This window comes from Protopterus annectens, chromosome 16.part0 (genome assembly GCF_019279795.1).
Source record: "Protopterus annectens isolate FY-2018-M chromosome 16.part0, PAN1.0, whole genome shotgun sequence".
In the NCBI taxonomy this organism is placed as follows: domain Eukaryota; kingdom Metazoa; phylum Chordata; order Ceratodontiformes; family Protopteridae; genus Protopterus; species Protopterus annectens.
Window position 1 is genome coordinate 135,961,349 of NC_056750.1, and position 18,762 is coordinate 135,980,110.

The window sequence follows — 18,762 nt, forward strand, 5'->3', positions numbered from 1 at the left end:
ATATTTTCATAGAAGTTATGCGGACATCTGCAGATAATATATAAAACAAAATCCTTTCTCTTCTGATCACGGTTTGCACAGCTGTATCCATGTCAGTGCAGCTGTTCCATCTGTCCACACTTATTGCTCTTTGAAATTGCAAAATTGCAAACATTATCATTCCACTTCTGTTCAAAAAGAAGCTTGTGAAAAGGAAGCAAAGAAAATGGGAATTGAAGCAATTTGCTGAGATGCAGACAGTAGTCATCTGCGGTGCTGAAATATGGTTACTGCCACTTTAAATAAAAAAACAGCAGCATGAGAGACTGTTTGCTAGCAAGCACTTCTGCTGTTCCATGTCTAGAATTTCATTGTATGTGATGACATCATGAGGAACAGAAATGCCTGCTTATGTTGCATTATGAAGGAGATCATGCTGAACAGAAATGCCTGCTTGTGCTGCAGAATGAATGCATGACTGGTCATAATTATGTTCATACATTTCATTTGTTGCACACCTGATAGCTGAAGTGAATGACAGGACATACCTTAGAGAAGATAAGGCATCCATTGCTGTGCTAACTCAGAGACAAGAGACCATGTATCAGTCAGTGCCACCTGTGACTTGAGAACACCCTCGGGGAGCTGAAGGGTCAGTCAGGGATGATAAGCTGAGTTTCTTCCTCACATTGATGGTCAGTGTAAACTGAGTTATCTGTGTGAGTGTTCCAGGTGGCCCAAAAAATGTCCCCATATTGCTGCTCTACCTACAAAGGTAAAAAGGTGGTAGGTGTGTTAAGAGGTGAATACAGAACTGTGTATTTAGCCTAAATGAGTTTACAGCCTTTTTTTCAGCAGGGGTTTCAGGGAGAATAGATCCCATTACAAATGTATTTAAAAAAATAATTAAAAAGAAAAAAATATGAATAAGGATAATAACACAATGCAAATTATAAATAGCATCCTTGTACATATACATTGAAGTGTTATCATCACATTGTGTTAGTCGCATTTTGTAACATCTGGCTGGTTTAGTCATATTGGATTTAATTTTAAGATGCTATATGGAGTATGAGAAGTGGGGTAAAAGAGACATAACTAATAGTGTATTAAGGAAAGTGAGGTGTTACGTTTGTTTAAAAGAGGTCAGGTGAGATGTTTGGAGTGAAAAGGAGAAGACAGCAAGGAGGGTTGTCCACTTGGTAGGACAGTGTACAGAAAGATTTCAAGAGAGTTTATGGAGATTTGTAATTTGGCCTGGTTTAGAGGAATTCATTTAGTTTATCTTGTATGGTTTCAAATTGTTTACATTCCACCACCCAGATGGAAAAAATTATGTCATAATGTGACATATGCCCTTGGAGTATATAATGACAGATAGAAGAGGGCAGAAAGTACACAGTAAAGGTAATTCTAAAAAGATGCACTGCAAACAGCTGGACCACAAACTTAGGTTAAAAATCCAGTTTTAATAAAACTTTGGGAAAAAAAAACAGATTGAGCGCTTTCATCCCCTTCTACTGGGACTTCATTAGAATCTGTAATTACATCACACCAGTACATTTAAATATATAATTAATAAATGACTTGGCCAGTAAAACAACTTCAAACTTTTAAAAGTATCTACACCACTCTAAAACACTTCCTTTAAAACCATAATTAAAAGTTATTGTGACTTTATAACATACATAAATATTATTCGAAACTTCCCAAAATCTAACATGTTTACATTAAAGGATAGCTTTTCTATTTAGTATAGGCTTAAGGGATATCTTTTCACTCAGACCTGGTAAATGCATGGTGTAAAGCTTAATGTGCCATTTCAGCTCCCTTTCTTCGATAGTGGATTGAAATCTCCTCCTCTTGTATTATGAACCACCCATTCTAGTATTCCAAAAGAAAAATGATTAAAATTAGGACAGACCAAGGAGTGTTTGTATAGGGTGTTATTAGAATTTTTTGTTAAAATTTGATAGTGATCTACATAAAATCTATCTCTTAAATGCCTCTCAGTTTTTCCTACATAGTAGGCAGGACAGGTTTTGCACTTAGCTAAATAAACAACTTCTGTTGTTTGACATTTCCCATTTATAAAGCTCACCTTAGAACTTAATGTATTTTCCAAAAAGATTTCTTTAACATCAGTTATGTGTTTGCATTGTGAACATCTGCTACATTTACCTGCACCCCTCATTTTCAGTTTATCATTATAATGACCACCTGGATTTGACTACAAATATTTCTTGATACGAGTTCCAGTGCTATACACAAGTGATGGTTTTAAACCTATGAATGAATATAAGGTGGAATTACATAGGTTCATAGGTTGGTACTAGGCTATCAGCCCTAGGGCCTATTAAAGCCTAGCCATAACAATTCCCTGGCTATTTCTTCCCACATTATTTACTTTCCTGGACCCCTGTCTAGCAGGGCGACTGACGTGATCCCTGGGGTGAATTTCCTTTCTCCCATCCAAACGTCAAGGTTCCTCTTGAAGAGGTCCAGAGAGGCACTCTGCTTGACATGTATGGGCAATCTATTCCAGAGTCTGGGGAGTCTCTGGGTCAGGAACCTATCCCTCCAGCATGTTTTGTTTATTGTGATGACAAGGTTTAGATCCCTGGAGCGTGTAGCTCTGAGGGATTGGGATTTCCTTAAGTGTAGCATGTCCAACAGCTCTGGGTTTGACATGGCCTTGTATGTTAAGCAGAGATCGCCTCTGAGTAGACGATATGCGACAGAGTATAGCTGGAGTTTTTTAAGGGGGTCAGCGTAGGGCATCTGCTTTAGGCCTGTGATTCTTTTAGTGAGGTATTTCTGAGGCCTTTCCAGTTGTTGCAGATGTCTTGAGAGGTACATACCAAATGGGGCGTTGTATTCTATAATGGGTCTAATGAGGGATGAGTACAGTGGGACAATGACCTCCTTTTTTCTGGATGAAAAGCCCTTCGTGATGAGGTGTGCCACATAAAAGGATTTCCTGACTGTTGTGGCGATGTGGTTATCGAAGGTGAGACCACTGTCCACCTATGTCCCTAAGTCTCTTATCACGCTTTCTGTGTTTAGTGTGCTGCCACCTATATGGTAATTCATGGATACATGTTTTTTCCCAAAGGGGATAACAATACATTTCTTGGCATTGAGCTTGAGCCCATGGCTCTGGCACCAAGCATCTGTTTCTGTAAGGCCCTTTTGTAGAGTATCCACATCATTTGGGGATTCAATAATGGCTCCCAGTTTGCAGTCATCTGCAAACTTTGTTAGCCAGAGTCCCTTAGTGTTGACCTGTACTTCAGAGAAGTAGATGCCAAACAAGAGCGGCCCCAGGACTGAACCCTGAGGTACTCCACTTGTCACTTGTCTGGAGCTGGATTTGGAGTCGGCTACTTTTACAGTGTGGGTTCTGTCAGTAAGCCATTCAGCAACCCATTGGGTTTTAAGATGTTCCAATTGTTTTCTACAATTATTTTCACTAGATTTGCCTTTCCTCCATATGGTATAACCATAGCTCTTTCAAAGTTATTTTCATCTTTGGGGGTTTCTTTATCATGTAATTCAACACCAAGTAATGGTTTATACTTTTTAACCCCCTGCATTTCTACATAATTTAAATTTTCTTTCACTATCTTTCTGAGGTAACCTTTTTCATAAAACATCTCTTTTCTCAACTCTGTCTTCACATCTTTTACCTTAGATGTTATTCGGGCAACCCTGACAAATTGCCCTTTGACAATACTTTTTTCTGTTGTCCTGCTTTTTAATACCGGTTTCAGTGTTACATAATCATTCAGACCCGGTGGTTTATGTGCAGCTAACATCAAAATCCATCTAAGTTCTTTTTGTTCTGTCTTGTTGCTTAAGTCCCCACCTCTCATATTATCTATTTAGATTATTTATAATGGAAAAACTAAAAAAGTGATTCTCCCCTTTCTGAATCATATGTTTGGCTAACGCACTGTGTTCCTGCCTTCTCCTATAGCAATAGAGATGGTCTTGAATACTTTCTCTCAAGCGTCTGTTGGTCTTGCCAACATAGAATGCTTCGCAGCATACACAGTGGGCCAAATATACCACATCCTTAGTTTGACAATCCCCCATAGCTTTAAACTTATATGGTTTTCGTGTTATTGGATGGATAACAAGTCTGTTTGTCTCAATATATTGGCAGAATGCACAATCACTGCACCTCATTGTTCCATAAGTCACTAATGGAGCCTGGTTCATCCTTTCTGTAAAACAAAGCATGTCCTTAAGGGGACCTTTTATTCTTATATACAGGATTTGGTCTACTACCCACAATTCTATTAACCTGATCCATCTGTACCTAAGATATGCCATTTCCTATATAGTATGTCCTTAACTAAGTTAGTGTCTACCAAATGAGTCATATTATAATTCAAGGTTTGTACAATACCAGTTCTTTTCTTAAGGATTGGACCACCTCCAACGGGACTAGAGAAATATGGTTTCCCTTTGTTACCTCTCATGACCTTAGCTGTGGAACAGGCCTCCTCTATCTCTTTCACAGGATAACCTCTATTAGCAAACTCCTCGCTCAGGGTTACAAAATTACTTTCAAAGTCCTGGTCCCTTGCATGCAGTCTAGACATTCGTACAGCCTGATTTTTCACACCGTTCTTAAAAATGTGGTTTGGGTGCATGCTTGTATGGTGGACATAACTGTTTTGATAGCACTCTTTTCTATGTAGTCTGGTGTATATCTTTCCTGATGCCACTTCCTTTATTATATTCACGTCCAAGAATTCAATGTTAGTCCTTGTACTAGTTACCGTAAAAGTCAGAAACTCTGTACTATTATTTAAATATTCAACAAATTCATTTAACTTCTCTTCAGTACCATTCCATAAAAAGAACAAGTCATTTACAAAATGTCGGCAGAACAATAAATTCCCATGAAAAACATTATTGTTCATCATAAAACACTGTTCCCATTGTGCCATTACTAAATTAGCATAGCTGTTAGCCATCGGGTCCCTATGGCCACTCCTGATGTTTGTGTCCCAAGGTCTCTTATCACACTTTCAGTGTTAAGTAGACTACCGCCTGTGTGGTAGTTCATGGGTACAGAGTTTTTACCAAAAGGTAATCATTGACATTGTACCAAGGTGTTAGGCTTTAGGCTGTAGTACATCCAAGCAGCATAGCAGTATTACATTATTGTGTCTTGTAACTGATGATTTAGTATCCAGGTGTTGGGTTGGGTCTAATTCTGTTTATTGAAAAATCACTTTTTCGAAAACAGAAAGTAGAACCCACTTTAGTGAAACTGCACTTAAACGAAAGTGCACTTTCACAAAAAGCATTTCACCAAAGCATGTGGGGGATAAGGAACTATATCCTTTTCCCTACTGTAGTGCGATCTTGGAGTTAGTATATTTAAGTAGCAGGGGTATGGGGGGTGCAGGGCAGTTTGCCCCCCTACAAAATGTGTTTTTAGTGTTTTTATTTTCCAATTTGGTGAATCAGTTTTTGCGAAAGTGCACTTTTGCTAAAGTGGGGTCGACTTTCTGTTTTTTGAAAAAGAGGTGTTTTTTTTTTTGATAAATGGAAGTAGACCCATTGGTCTTCAGGATGTAGTACGCCATAGCAGCTAAATGATTTTAGATTAGAATACCACATAATCAGTGATGTAGTACCAAGGTGTCAGGCTTCAGGACTTAGCTCAGTGTACCAGTGCTGGATTGTTACCACGCATTCAATGATGAGCTGTGAAGCTGATATGTTTTAGAATGTAGTACCTCTACCAGCATGGCAGTATGGATGTAGTACATCATAGTGGCATACTAGTTTATGTTGCCACATAATCAATGACATGATACCAAGGTGTCAGGCTTCAGGATGTAGTTCTGTTAGTGTTACCATGTAATCGATGATGAGGTATCAAGGTGTTAGATTTTAGGATGTACTACATCATAGTAATATTAGATTATCTTACCATGTAAATGACTATGTGGTACCCAGGTGTTGGGCTTCACGATGTAAGTACATCACAGCTGCATACTGGTATTAGTTTATGTTACCAGATAATCCATGATGTGTGTACCCAATTGTCAGGCTTTAGGATTTTGTACAGTATAGCTGCATAGTGGTACTAGATTATATTGCCACATAATTGACAATGTGATGCAAAGGTGTCAGACATCAGGATGTGGTACATCATAGCAGCAATGTCTCTCCTACATAAGTCAGAAGTGGAATACAGTTTTGTTATTTCATAGTTCAACTTCAGTGTAAGCAGAGAGGGTTATAAAGGAATGGTTCAAGATAAAATTTAGAAACACCCAGGAGGAAAGAAAAGAGAGAGAGAGAGAGAATACTTGAAAACTAACCTGGGATTTGAATGGTAATAAATGTTGAAAAGAAAAACGTATACTTCTGAGATCAGATCATTCAGTGTACCCAGTATAAGAAAACATTTTTATTTTACTAACAAGTGGCAAAACTATATGACTCCATGCAAAGTTTGCAAAGACAAGAACAGTACTTTATATGAGAAACACAGGTTCTGTCCTTCCATTTGGAGGATCGCAACCTCTGATACCCCAAAGAAGTGCAAACAATTTCCAGTTTTAGGTACCATATCCTTCGGTATCAAAGGAGTGCAAACAGTATCCCATTTTAGGTAGTGCAGAGTCTGACTTGATTCCATCTTACCTGTTCCCTATTACATTTACAAAACCAAGTAACACTTGCAGCCCATTTAAGGTGCATACATAGTTGCCCTGCTTTGAAGCTAGATCCACAGTGGGGAAGGAGGTTCTAATCCACATTCAGGATGCCCCTCCTACACCTAAGACTTGCTTGTTCTTATAGACTACAGACACCACTAAGTAATATGTGCAGATTTATCCTGCACTCCCACAACAGTGCGATCAACACTGCCTGTTCGTAAGCCATGTTGGATAGTTATCAGTCACTGATTAGATCTCTGGTAACCTAATTCTTGAGCAGAACCTCCTGTGCCGGGGACAAAACTAAACTCTTGCCGGTACACCTTCTTTTTGCTTTCTCTGTAGAGCTCTACACTTCTCATTATCCTTGTATCACTCTGTCTCCTCCTACTGAAGTCTGTAGTAACACCAATGCTTTTCAATCAGCAGCCCCAAAGTTTGAAACATCCTTTGTCCATCAAAACAAAGGCAAACTTCTTCTTGCCTTAAAATGCCAATTAAGACTAGTGTCCGGTGCAAAAGCTGAAATGATAGGATTTGTACTGATATGGATATTCCTGGCCGTTTATCTGTACAGAAAACTCTTCTACTTGTTACTGCATACTTCTGATGTAACTTTTATTTATCCTTTGCTGATCAGGTTAGCCCCATTAGGCTAGTGGCCCCGTTTAGATGAGACCTAAGGTGCTAATTATACTAATAGAGGAAATTTGGCCAGGGCAGCATGGAACTTCCCCTACTCTTGGTAGTAGGGGGAGTATTTGTGTGTGACACAACAGACTTCCTGATGTTCTTCGTGTTTCACTGTTGCAGTCATCACATTTGGGTTATCTGCTTGCAGTAGCCCTCAGTCGGCATGATTATCAAAGTTTTGGGTCCTGCGTCAGTTGCTGTCTCATTTTCCATGACGCCAGGTAGTCAGGGGTGTAAAGCTTGCAGCTGACGCCATTACATCAGTCTTTCTTGCCGTGCGGTGCCCAAAGCAGAAGCCGTTCACAAGTGTCGGTCGGCCAACTCCTGAAATTTTCATTTTCGACTTTCAGAACCAAGGTCTTCAACTAAGCTAAGTACCCCATTGGGGAAACTTTTTCTTGCTCTAAACTGATGTCATTAAAAGTTAATAATTGTATTTCTTGTGGAAAGCAAATACCTCATAAAGATTTTCATTCGTACTGCATTCCTTGCTTAGGCCCTGACCACGACGTACCTTGCTGCCGGCTTTGTGCCTTATTTAAACAATGAACTATTCGTCGTCGATTTTATTTACGCTTCTAAATATTTTGATACTCGGTTCAGTTATCCAAATATGGCTTCGGTAAGCCACCCGACTACCGACATTCAGAAAAAACGCAAAGATAAAGACAGAGACAGACCACATATGGCCAAAGCTGCCGACGATGCTTCTCCTAAGCTAGTCACCAGTTCTCCAGTACTCAGTGAGGCACTTTCGCAGCCCCTGATACCTGCTACTTCAGATTCACAGACCTCTACTGAGACCCATTCGGAGTCTGGTATGCCGTGAGATGCTTCAACTGTGGAACCTGCATATGTCTCTACCTTGGATGGGTCCAGAGCCGCTGTGCAGGCACCGGCTTCTGAGGGTGTATTCAGGCCTACTGACTTGCATATTAAACCGACACCATCTTCCTCTTCAAGGCCTAAAACTCGATTCATGCCTAGAAAACCGACACCCAGACCGCATGGTCAGGCCTCTTTGCCTAAAAAACAAATGATGGCTGAAGATCTTATTACTCTAATCAGGGGAAGCCACCCTTCCCCCTCTAAGAGACCTACGACTGAGTTTCCTTGTGATTCTTCTGATCAGGACTCTGAAATTTCTGTTTCCTCTGATAACCAGGATTTACCCTTATCAACCTATGAGGATTCTGATGCAGAGGACTGTATTCCCTCTGCTTCCCCTCCAGAGGGTTTCTCTTTTGGTGAAACCTTGCATACTCTTAGGGAGCATTTTCACTGGGAAAGCCAGGATTATTCTGACTCTAAAAAGAGGCTTGGGGATTTCTTACTCCTGCCCCAACACAGGCCTTTAGTTATCCCCCCTGTACTGGACATTGTTGATGATGCCTTCTCAGAATCTAGCTTGGCCCCTGATTCTTTACCTCCTGCTCCCAGAAAACCTGATATATATTACAGGGTTCCTGACTCTCACAAGTTCCTCTTAAAAAATCCTACTGCGGATCCTGAGACCTTTTCACAGGGACCCAAGGGCATTAAGGCTGCTTTTGCAAAAAATCCTACCCCCTCTGATAGAGATTCCAGGGCACTGGATAGATGGGGTACGAAGGCATACAGTTCTGCAACCTTGACCATTAGGGCCTTAAACTGCCAGTTTCATATGTTAAAGTATCAGCAGCATATTACTGGATTGCTTAAACAGAACATGATGTTGATTCCTGACTGTGCTGAAAATAAAGATTTACAGGATTTAATGCATTCTGCTGAACAAGTTGGTAAACATACTTTACAATGTGGTTTTGATTCACTGCAGGCATCTTGCAGGGCTGCTGTCACTGGGTCTGTACTTAGAAGGCATGCTTGGCTTAAGGAGCAATCTTTGCCAGATCATGTTAAAGCTAAATTGCTGGATGCTCCCTTAAACAAAGACCGCCTGTTTGGCAGCAAAGCAGAATAAGTACTTAAAAAGATGGAGGAAGAAGCTAAATCTATGCAAACTGTTAAAGATGTCCTGCAAGTACAGCCTCCCAGATTTAGTAGGCATTGGCCCTCTATAAATTGGTCCTTTCTTGCCTCTTCCTGGCCTTCTCAGTCCAAACCCAGACCCAGCAGAACACCCAGGCTTCAGTCCCCAGGTACTCACAGGACTAAGCAGTGGGGGGGCCCACTTCCAAAGGAGGGTGTGGTAAGACACCCCCCTATGGTAAAATGTCTCAATGACTTAACTTTAAATCTTCCAAGCCCTGCACAACTGACTGTTCCTTTAGGGGGAAAGATTGCCCTGCAGGTAAAAAATTGGGAACTCATTACCCAGGACAAATGGGTTTTAAATATAGTTTCCCAAGGATACAGATACCACTTCCACTCCTTACCAACCCCAAACGGCTGGCCAGATCTACCCCCAAATCAATGGGCAGAGGCTCAAAAGCAAATTCTCTCTCTCTTAAGCATCAGAAGAGGAAAGGGACAAGGTTTCTACTCAAGACTTTTTCTGGTGCCCAGAAAAGACAACTCCTGGTGTCCTATCCTGGACCTCTGTATCCTAAACACATTTTTGGTGATCCCAAAATTCAAGACGCTAACTCTTCACCAGCTGCTTCCTATGCTAGGCAAGGATGCCTGGTTGGCAACACCGGATTTAAAGAAGCCTACCTGCACATCCCAATAAGGGAATCTTGCAGAAGATACCTACACTTCAAAGCAGGCTACATGCACTATCAGTTCTCTGCACTGCTCTTTGACTTATCTACTTCACCCAGGGTATTCACAAAGTGCCTAGCTCTAGTCATTGCATTTTGTAGGCAAAGAAATATCCAAATATATCCATACCTGGGTGATTGTCTAATTCAGGCAGAAAGCCAGGACATACTATTGAATCATCTGGCATTTGTACAGAAATTGCTAACTTCTCTGGGGTACACCATAAATGAAAATAAATCACATATGGTACTCTGCCAACAGATTGTATTCCAGGGAGCAAGCTTGAACACAACTTCCCAGATGGCTTTCCTCATGCCAGAGAAACAACTACTGGCCACAAAGACACAGCTGTCTGCAAGGAAAATACTGCAAGCCCTGGGGTTCATGGCCTCCTGCATTCTCTCAATTCCATATGCAAGACTGTATATGAGGAAACTACAATGCTATCTAAAAAATCTATGGTGTGAACATTCTCAGGATCTATACACAATGATTCCTATCATACCTTGTCTACAGATAGAGTTCCTTTGGTGGGCAGAGGCCTGCCGCCAAAACAAGAGACTGCTATTCACTCTACCACCTGCCGCCCAAACCCTAACAACAGACACATCAGACTATGCATGGGGGGCTCACTTGGCAGGGAAGTGCATTCAGGGCAAAGGGAACCCAAGTCAAATGCACCTGCATATCAATCAAAAAGAAATGTTAGCTGTACAGAATGCTTTGACAGCCTTCAAGGACCACATTCTTCCAGGGCAATTAATAGTAAAGACGGACAACACCACTGTTATGTGGTACATAAACAAGCAGGGGGGAACCCACTCATACCCTCTCTGCAGACTAGCCATGGCTCTGTGGAACACAACCTTGAACTACTAAGTGCACCTACAGGCTCAGTTCCTACCAGGAAAGCTAAATACACTGGCAGACAAACTAAGCAGAAATCTCATGGACCCACACGAGTGGAAACTGGAACCAAAGATATTCAACAGGTTGAGAAATAAATGGGGGAGCCCAGATATAGACCTATTTGCCTCCCCCAGAACTACCAGTTGGAAAAATTCTGCACAAGGACTCCCCACAAACAAGCTTGGAAAGTGGATGCACTGTCCTTCACCTGGAAAAACCTATCGGTTTATGCCTTTCCTCCTCTGCCTCTCCTCTCCAAGGTACTACTAAAGATCAAACAGGACAAACCAAGGATGATACTGATTGCACCAGACTGGCCGCGTCAACACTGGTACCCCCTTTTGCACAGCGTGTCACTGCTGGCACCATGGCACCTGCCTCAGACCCCTACCCTGCTGTCGCAGCAGGAGGGCCAGATTCTGCACCCACAACTTCAAACCCTGAACCTCGCAGCCTGGCTAATCACCTGATCTCTCTGTTACCATCCATCAGTAAGCAAGTGTTGGATGTCATTCTGGAGGCAAGGAGGCCTAGTAATAGAAAATGCTATGCTTAAAAATGGAAAATATTCTGTTCCTGGAACCAAACTCAGGGGATGGGCACATCAGTGCCCAATTTACCTCAGATTCTTCAATACTTAACTAAGATGCTTCACAAGGGCCTTTCCTTTTCCTCCATCAAAATTCATGCCTCGGCCATTTCAGCTCATTACAACACAGAACCACCCCTCTTCTCTCATCCACTGCTGAAGCAGTTCCTCAGAGAGGCCGAAAACTTAAGGCCACCCAGGAGAGCCCCTACTCCAGCCTGGGACCTTAACTTTGTATTGGAAAAACTCACTCTACCTCCTTTTGAGCCACCTGCAAATGCAGAGTTTAAATTCTTTTCTTGGAAAACAGCCTTTCTTTTAGCCATTACTTCAGCAAGAAGGGTGTCTGATTTACAGGCTCTCATGGCAGTGGAGCCTTTCAGGATTTTTCATGCGGACAGGGGGTCCCTCAGGACCAATCCCTCCTTCGTGCCCAAGGTGGTATCCAGTGTGGCCCTTAATCAGTCCATTCATTCGCCAACCTTCTTTTCTAATCGACAGAACAAAAGGGAACTAATACTGCACTCCTTAGATGTGCACAGACAACTTAGAATTTATGTGGACAGGACTAAACCTCTCAGGAAATCTGAACAGCTGCTGGTTGCATTTGCTGCAGGGGCAGAGGGGAAGGCCATTTCAAAGCAAACCATTTCAAAATGGATAGGCCATTGCATTCATTTCTGCTATAAGCACCATGGAAAACCTATCCCACAGGGGATAAGACCACATTCAACTAGGGCTGCATCTACCTCTACAGCCTTTCTCAGAGGTGTCCCTACCAGGGATATCCTAGAAGCTGCCACTTGGAGTTATGTACATACCTTCACCAAGCATTACCATTTGCCAATTTTCTCTAAATCCAGAGCTGGCTTTGCCACTGCAATCATGTGGGGCCTTATAGCTGGTCCTAATGCTATCTAATTTCCTCCTCCCATCCTTAGCTTTGGGAAGCTACTCAAATGTGATGACTGCAACAGTGAAACACGAAGAACATAGTACAGTTGTGTACACTTACCATAAATGTAGATGTTAGAGTTTATTCACTGTTGCAGTCCTAGTTATCCTCTGTCCAGCCCCTGACTTCTGTTGGCTATACATTTATTCTTGTTTACTATGCTTAAAGCTTTTTGGTGTATTTGCTTTTTTGTTGGAGGTGTAACCTTGTATATATAATTCCTTCCCATTATGGGGGCACCTGACATCTGGGGCAAGAAAAACTGATGTAATAGCGTCGGCAGCATGCTTTATACCCCTGACTACCTGACGTCATAGAAGATGAGACAGCAACCGTCGCAGGACCCAAGACTTTGATAATCAGACCGACTGAGGGCTACTGCAAGCAGATAACCCAAATGTGATGACTGTAACAGTGAATACACTCGGACATCTACATTTATGGTAAGTGTACACAACTGTACTTTCCTGTTCCAGGCATGTAGGTGGCCCAGAAAAACAGGGAGAAAACATGGTTGATTCAGCTTTTGCTGAAACTGGATTGAAAGTTGCTGAAAATTGAGTTGAAATGGCAGAATCACTACCAGAAGTTTTTCTTTTTTCTGATGATGTGGGTGCAGAAAAAACAGTGACATTGGAGGAAAAGGATATTGTGAAGGAAAATGAGATTGTAGCTGAAACAGAGATGCATTCAGAGGAAAACTCTCAGAGGAGATTGAAGGAGAGTCAGTTACCTCTGAGAAATGTATAATTACAACCCTCCAGTCGTGGTGAGGGGTTGCAGGATGATTATTTGGAAGGAATGGTAAGCCAAAGTGAGCCAGAAAAATAGAGCAGCAATTTCATGGAGTGACATCCTGGAAAAAAATAGAAGAAGAAAAAGGAGAAGAAGAGAATGTGCCAGAAACATTTGCAGAGACAAAAACGTATGCACAAACTGTTGAAGAAGGAATGAAGAAGAAAGAAGAAATAAAAGAAACAAAAAAGAAGTATACAGTACATATGAACTGTAAAAAATAAGAAAGTTTGGACAGATATGGGACTGTATCATAGCAAGTCTGGGTATCAAAGCGAAAGAGGTAAGAGCATTTATTTTAAAGACTTTTTGTGACTTGATATTTGAGACTGGGCAGGCCATGAAAATTTTGGGGGTGCATATGAATGAAAGAAAAATATTTATCCATGGTCAGAATATGTGGTGCAAGCTTTTTATAGATTAAAAAAGAATAGTGATCCAGTTTAGAACTAAAGTTGAAGCAAAAGAACTGAAAGAACATTTTAACTATATGTAAAGAAGTGATGGACACTACAAAATTATATGATGAAAGAGAAGTTTGGACTGGGAGATGGGAAGGTGGACTAGTATTGAAAATGAAAAATGATAATGTTATACATTATTATTTATATTCATGGTAATAGGGTTTTTGTGACATACAGGCATCAACCAAAAACTTATTTTTGTAAAAAAATATTTAATCAATGCATGTGATAAAGATGTTATTTATGTGGTAAAACAGGCATAATAAAGAGAGTTAAAGGAAGGAAAAGAAAATTAAAAAATATAATGCTTAAAGAAAGGAAAGGGATACAGATTTTATACTAACTGTTCTTAAAAGCTGAAAATAGCTTTAAATGTGAACAGTATGAAAAATCTTAAGAGGAGAATAGGTATATTACAATGGTGTGCTGCAGTAGATGCACATATTATTGTTTTATAAGATGTCAGATTATTAACAGAGGAAGAAAGAACGCAAATGGAAAAACTGTGAAATGATGCAGTAGTTGGGAACACGGGGAAAGAAATGTGCTCGGGCATATGTATATTATGTCAAGAAAGCATTAATATATTAGATGTAACCATAGTGGAACTAGGACGGATTATGGTAATAGATTTGAGATGGAAAAAATGTGTATAGAATTATAGCGCTTTATGCATATGTAACAAAAAAAGAGAGAAATGATGTTTAAAAATATTCTTGAATATATTTATGTAAATATGGACATTATAGCGGTGGGTGATTTTAATTGTAATTTAACAAAGTAAGACCAATTGCAATGCTAAAATGGTTAAGGAAACTATGATACATAGAAAGTTAAATGTATGGGATAATAATCACTGGACCTACAAAAGGAATGAAATTAGGACAGAAATAGATTATTTTTTTAATGTTTGATAGTTTAAAAGTTAAAAAAGGAATTAAGTATGCTGGATTTTTGGATCATGTTGCTATATGGGTTAAAGTACAGGACAATGAAGAATATATAAAAATAGGAAAAGGAATAAAGATAATTAATGAAAATGAATTAAATTTAGAAGAGAAAAAGAACTTATGGAATTATGGAAAAACCATATGAATATGAGAGAGTTTTATGAAAACTGGACTGTTTGGTGGCTTGATTTTAAATAGAAATATATAAAAAAAATGTTTTTAGATTGTATAAAGAAGAAAGGAAGAAAAAAGAGAGAGATATGATATTAAGTCAGGAAACATCCAGAGACTTATCAGAGAAGAAAAAAATCCTTGTATGAAAAGAAAATCCTTTTATGAAAAGAAATAGAAATAGATCAAATTAATCAAATTAAAATTAACAACTTATCTAAACAAAAATATTTTTACAAGGAAAAAAAGAAGCAATAGCACCATATTTGAGTAAAATAATAAAAGAAGGGAAAATAAGAGAATTAAAGAATAAGGAGGGTAAGCAAATAAGACAGCAAGAAGGAATATATGAAATAATAACAGAGTATGTATTGGAATATAGAGCAAATTTGTAAAGCTGAAAAATTAAATAAGGTAATGAGTATTTAGAACAAAAAATAATTTTGAAAGAATTGAATGAAGTTCTAAAAAAATAACATGAATTTTGCAACAGGATTGGATGGAATTAAATATGGTATGTATAAAGAAATGGAGTGGCAAAAAATCATTTTTATAGAAGCTATGAATGAATGGTTAGAAACTGAAATTAAAGATAGATATGTACAGAAGTTATAAACTTTATATTTAAAAAAGGAAATAGAGGAGGTACAAAATTGGAGACCTATTACATTGAATAATACAGATTATATTTTTTTTATAAAATTCTTCTGAGAATAATAAAAAGTTTACAAAAAAATGCATAGACTATATTACCAAAATGTATTCTGAAGAAAAGGAAAAGAAAGAGAAAATCAAGAGTTATTATAGGTAATAAGAGAAATAACTGATATAAAAAAAATGTGGAAGTGAAGGTTATGATAGGGAATATAAGTAAAGCCTATGATATTCAATATAAATCATTATGGGGGATTTTGCTGACATATAATGTAAGCAAAAAAATATTACAAGTAATAAAATCGATTTATGAAACAAACTATGTGAAACTAAATGTAAATGGCTGGATTTGGGAAGAAATGAAAATAGAAAGTGGAATAAAGCAGGGCTTCCCAAATAGTAGTGCAATTTTCTCATTAGTTATGAATGTAATACTGAAGGAAATTAATAAAAGGTCAAGTAGCAGTGGATATAAAATAATGAAGGAAGTACAATTGCCAATAGTGTATAATTTATTTGGATGATATTGTACTAACTGTTAAAAAATAAAGTGTGGATGTAAGAAGTAAATGAAAAATTAAGTATAAATTTAAAAAAATGGTTTAAGTATAAATAAAGAGAAAAGTAAAGGATTTGGTTTTGAAGGTAAGATAGGAGGTATTGAGTTCAATGAAAAATATATACATATATTTGGAATAATATTTGGAAGGAATGAATACAGACAACAACATTGGGATAACAGCAGAATGTAATAAAGTACCATTTTTATTGGTGGATCTTGATGCAGAGAAAGCATTTGACAGAGTAGACTGGGACTTCATGAGCAGGACAATGGAACATTTGCTTGCCCTGATACAATTATAAGGTTGGTTAGAAGAATATATGAAGGATCGGAGGCGCAAATTAAAATGGGTGTTGTCCTCACTGATAATTTCTGCTTGAGTAGAGGAACCAGGCAGGGTTGTCCACATTCTCCTTTGTTGTTTACATTATATTTAGAACCACTGGCAAAGAAAATAAGGGACTTAGAAATTCAAGGATATAATTGGTATGGTAGTCAGGAAAAGCTGGCTGTATTTGCAGATGATATTATTCTGTACGTGACAAAACCAAAAAAGGGACATTACAGTGTTGTGGAACATTTTAAGACAGTTTCAAATCTTCCCAGGATACAAAATTAATCAAACTAAAACAAAGGCAGTAGTGGTAAATTATGTACCCACATGCAAATTGGTCCAAGAATATCCATATTTATGGGGACATGATAAAATTAAGTATTTAGGAGTATGGATTAGAAATGACTCTGTGGTAACAGCTAAGGATATGTGGGAAGAGAGTAAACAGAAGATAATACAAAAATTGAGAAACTGGACATTTTGTTATATGGATATGGATACGAAGATACAAGCCATTAAAATGATTTTAATCCCTTTAGTCTTATACACAGATCAGGCATACTTTTATCAACTGGAGGAGAAATTGTGGACAGCAATTAAAAAAGTTGAAGGATTTTATCTGGAAAGGAAAGACAGCAAGGGTGAAGTGGGATAAGCTGATTCTACCAATAGAACAAGGTGGACTAGGATTACCTAATTTGAGGGGTATTTTAGAGAAACACAGTTAAGGCTCTTATACATAGCACAGGCAGAAAAGTATAATTCAAGGTGGAAAGGGATGATGGTGAGACAGGGAGGAAGCTCAAGAAATAATAGAAGATTTAGGATCTTTGCCTGGAAATGTTTACAAAGGTATTTTTATACCCCAAGTAGACTTCAAAGAATTTTTCCTCTGGTGGATAGCAAGTGCTGGAGGTGTGATGAGCAAGAAAGAGGTGGCTGAGAACATATTTTTTGGAGGTGTAATGAGCTGGCAGACTTTTGGGATTCCCTGTGGACCGCTCTGTCTGAGATGCTGGGTGGGCAGATTGGACTGACTGGGGAGATGATTTTTTGTTATACTACAGAAACAGACCTGCCTAGACTTAGTAAAGCCTTGCTGAGTCTAATTATGGTGGCTGCCAAAAAAGCAATTAGTAGAAAATGGAAATCAAAGACAAGACCAACTTTACTAGAAGTAGTGAATATAGTAACAGAGATAAAACAACTGGAATTGGGATCTTTAGGAAAGAGAAGGAGCAAACAACATAGAAAAAATGGGAATTGTTGGAAAAGTATATGCAGAGCAGGAACGAGGTTTAAGGGCCAGGATTTTAATTATATATATATATATATATATATATATATATATATATATATATATATATATATATAGTGCTTAACTGACAATAACTAGAAAGTTTATAAGTGATTTATAAGACTTATAATATTTACAACTACAGTTGTTTCAATGGTGTCTCTGATGTAAACTGTTTATAACTAAAGTGATATCATTTTTTATGTTTTTCATTTATATAAATGTAAGATTGCCTTTGTCATACGTGGAAATTTAATAAAGATGTTGGTGAAAAAACAGCAATGGGATAATGTACTCAAAGATGTAAAGGATATGACTGTTTTTTGGAAATCATATAGATTGTCATATAAAAAAAGCATGTTTGTTGAACGCCATGGTAATAGAAAAAATTGTTCATGTTGCTAACATCTATATAATTCCTATTAAGTATGAAAAGGAACTAATGATGATTATATTTTCTTTTATATGGGGCTCTAGACTGAATCCATTCAAGAGAGGGATCCTATATATGAAAGAAGAGTAAAGAGGCTTGGGTTTAATAAACCCAATAGTACATGCAGCATCTTTAATTTTATGTAAGGTATTAAAAGGAATTATGAAGGAAAATAAAAACTTGATATAAATGATACTATATTATAAATACAAAGAATTGTGGGAAGGAATGGAAGTTAAAAAAAGAAGTAAAAGCATTGTGAATGAAGAAATGAAAGAGTACCAAAACAAAACTGTGTTGTGGAAAATAAAAAAAAAATATATGTGAGAAAAATAGAAAGGAATGGTACTTAAATATTATGAAAGCATTTTATTGCATTGATTCTTGGAAATATTTAGAAATAGGTAAGAAAGAAAACCATAATAATGAGATATAAAATATATATAAAAAGTAAAGAGTGTAATGAATTTTTATGGAGATTGTCTATTAGAAAATTGCTGGTTAAGACAAATATGCCGTACAAGAAAAAGCAAGCTAAAATATATAATAAATGTGAAGAGTTTGAGGCTAGTAAGCACGTGT

General features: G+C 38.2%; 1 protein-coding gene across 2 annotated transcripts in view; it reads left to right on the forward strand.

The window, feature by feature from the left end:
* Positions 1–18,762, forward strand: part of LOC122790713 (receptor-interacting serine/threonine-protein kinase 2-like) — a 1,224,079-nt gene that overhangs the window by 1,036,806 nt on the left and 168,511 nt on the right. The window lies entirely within an intron of this gene.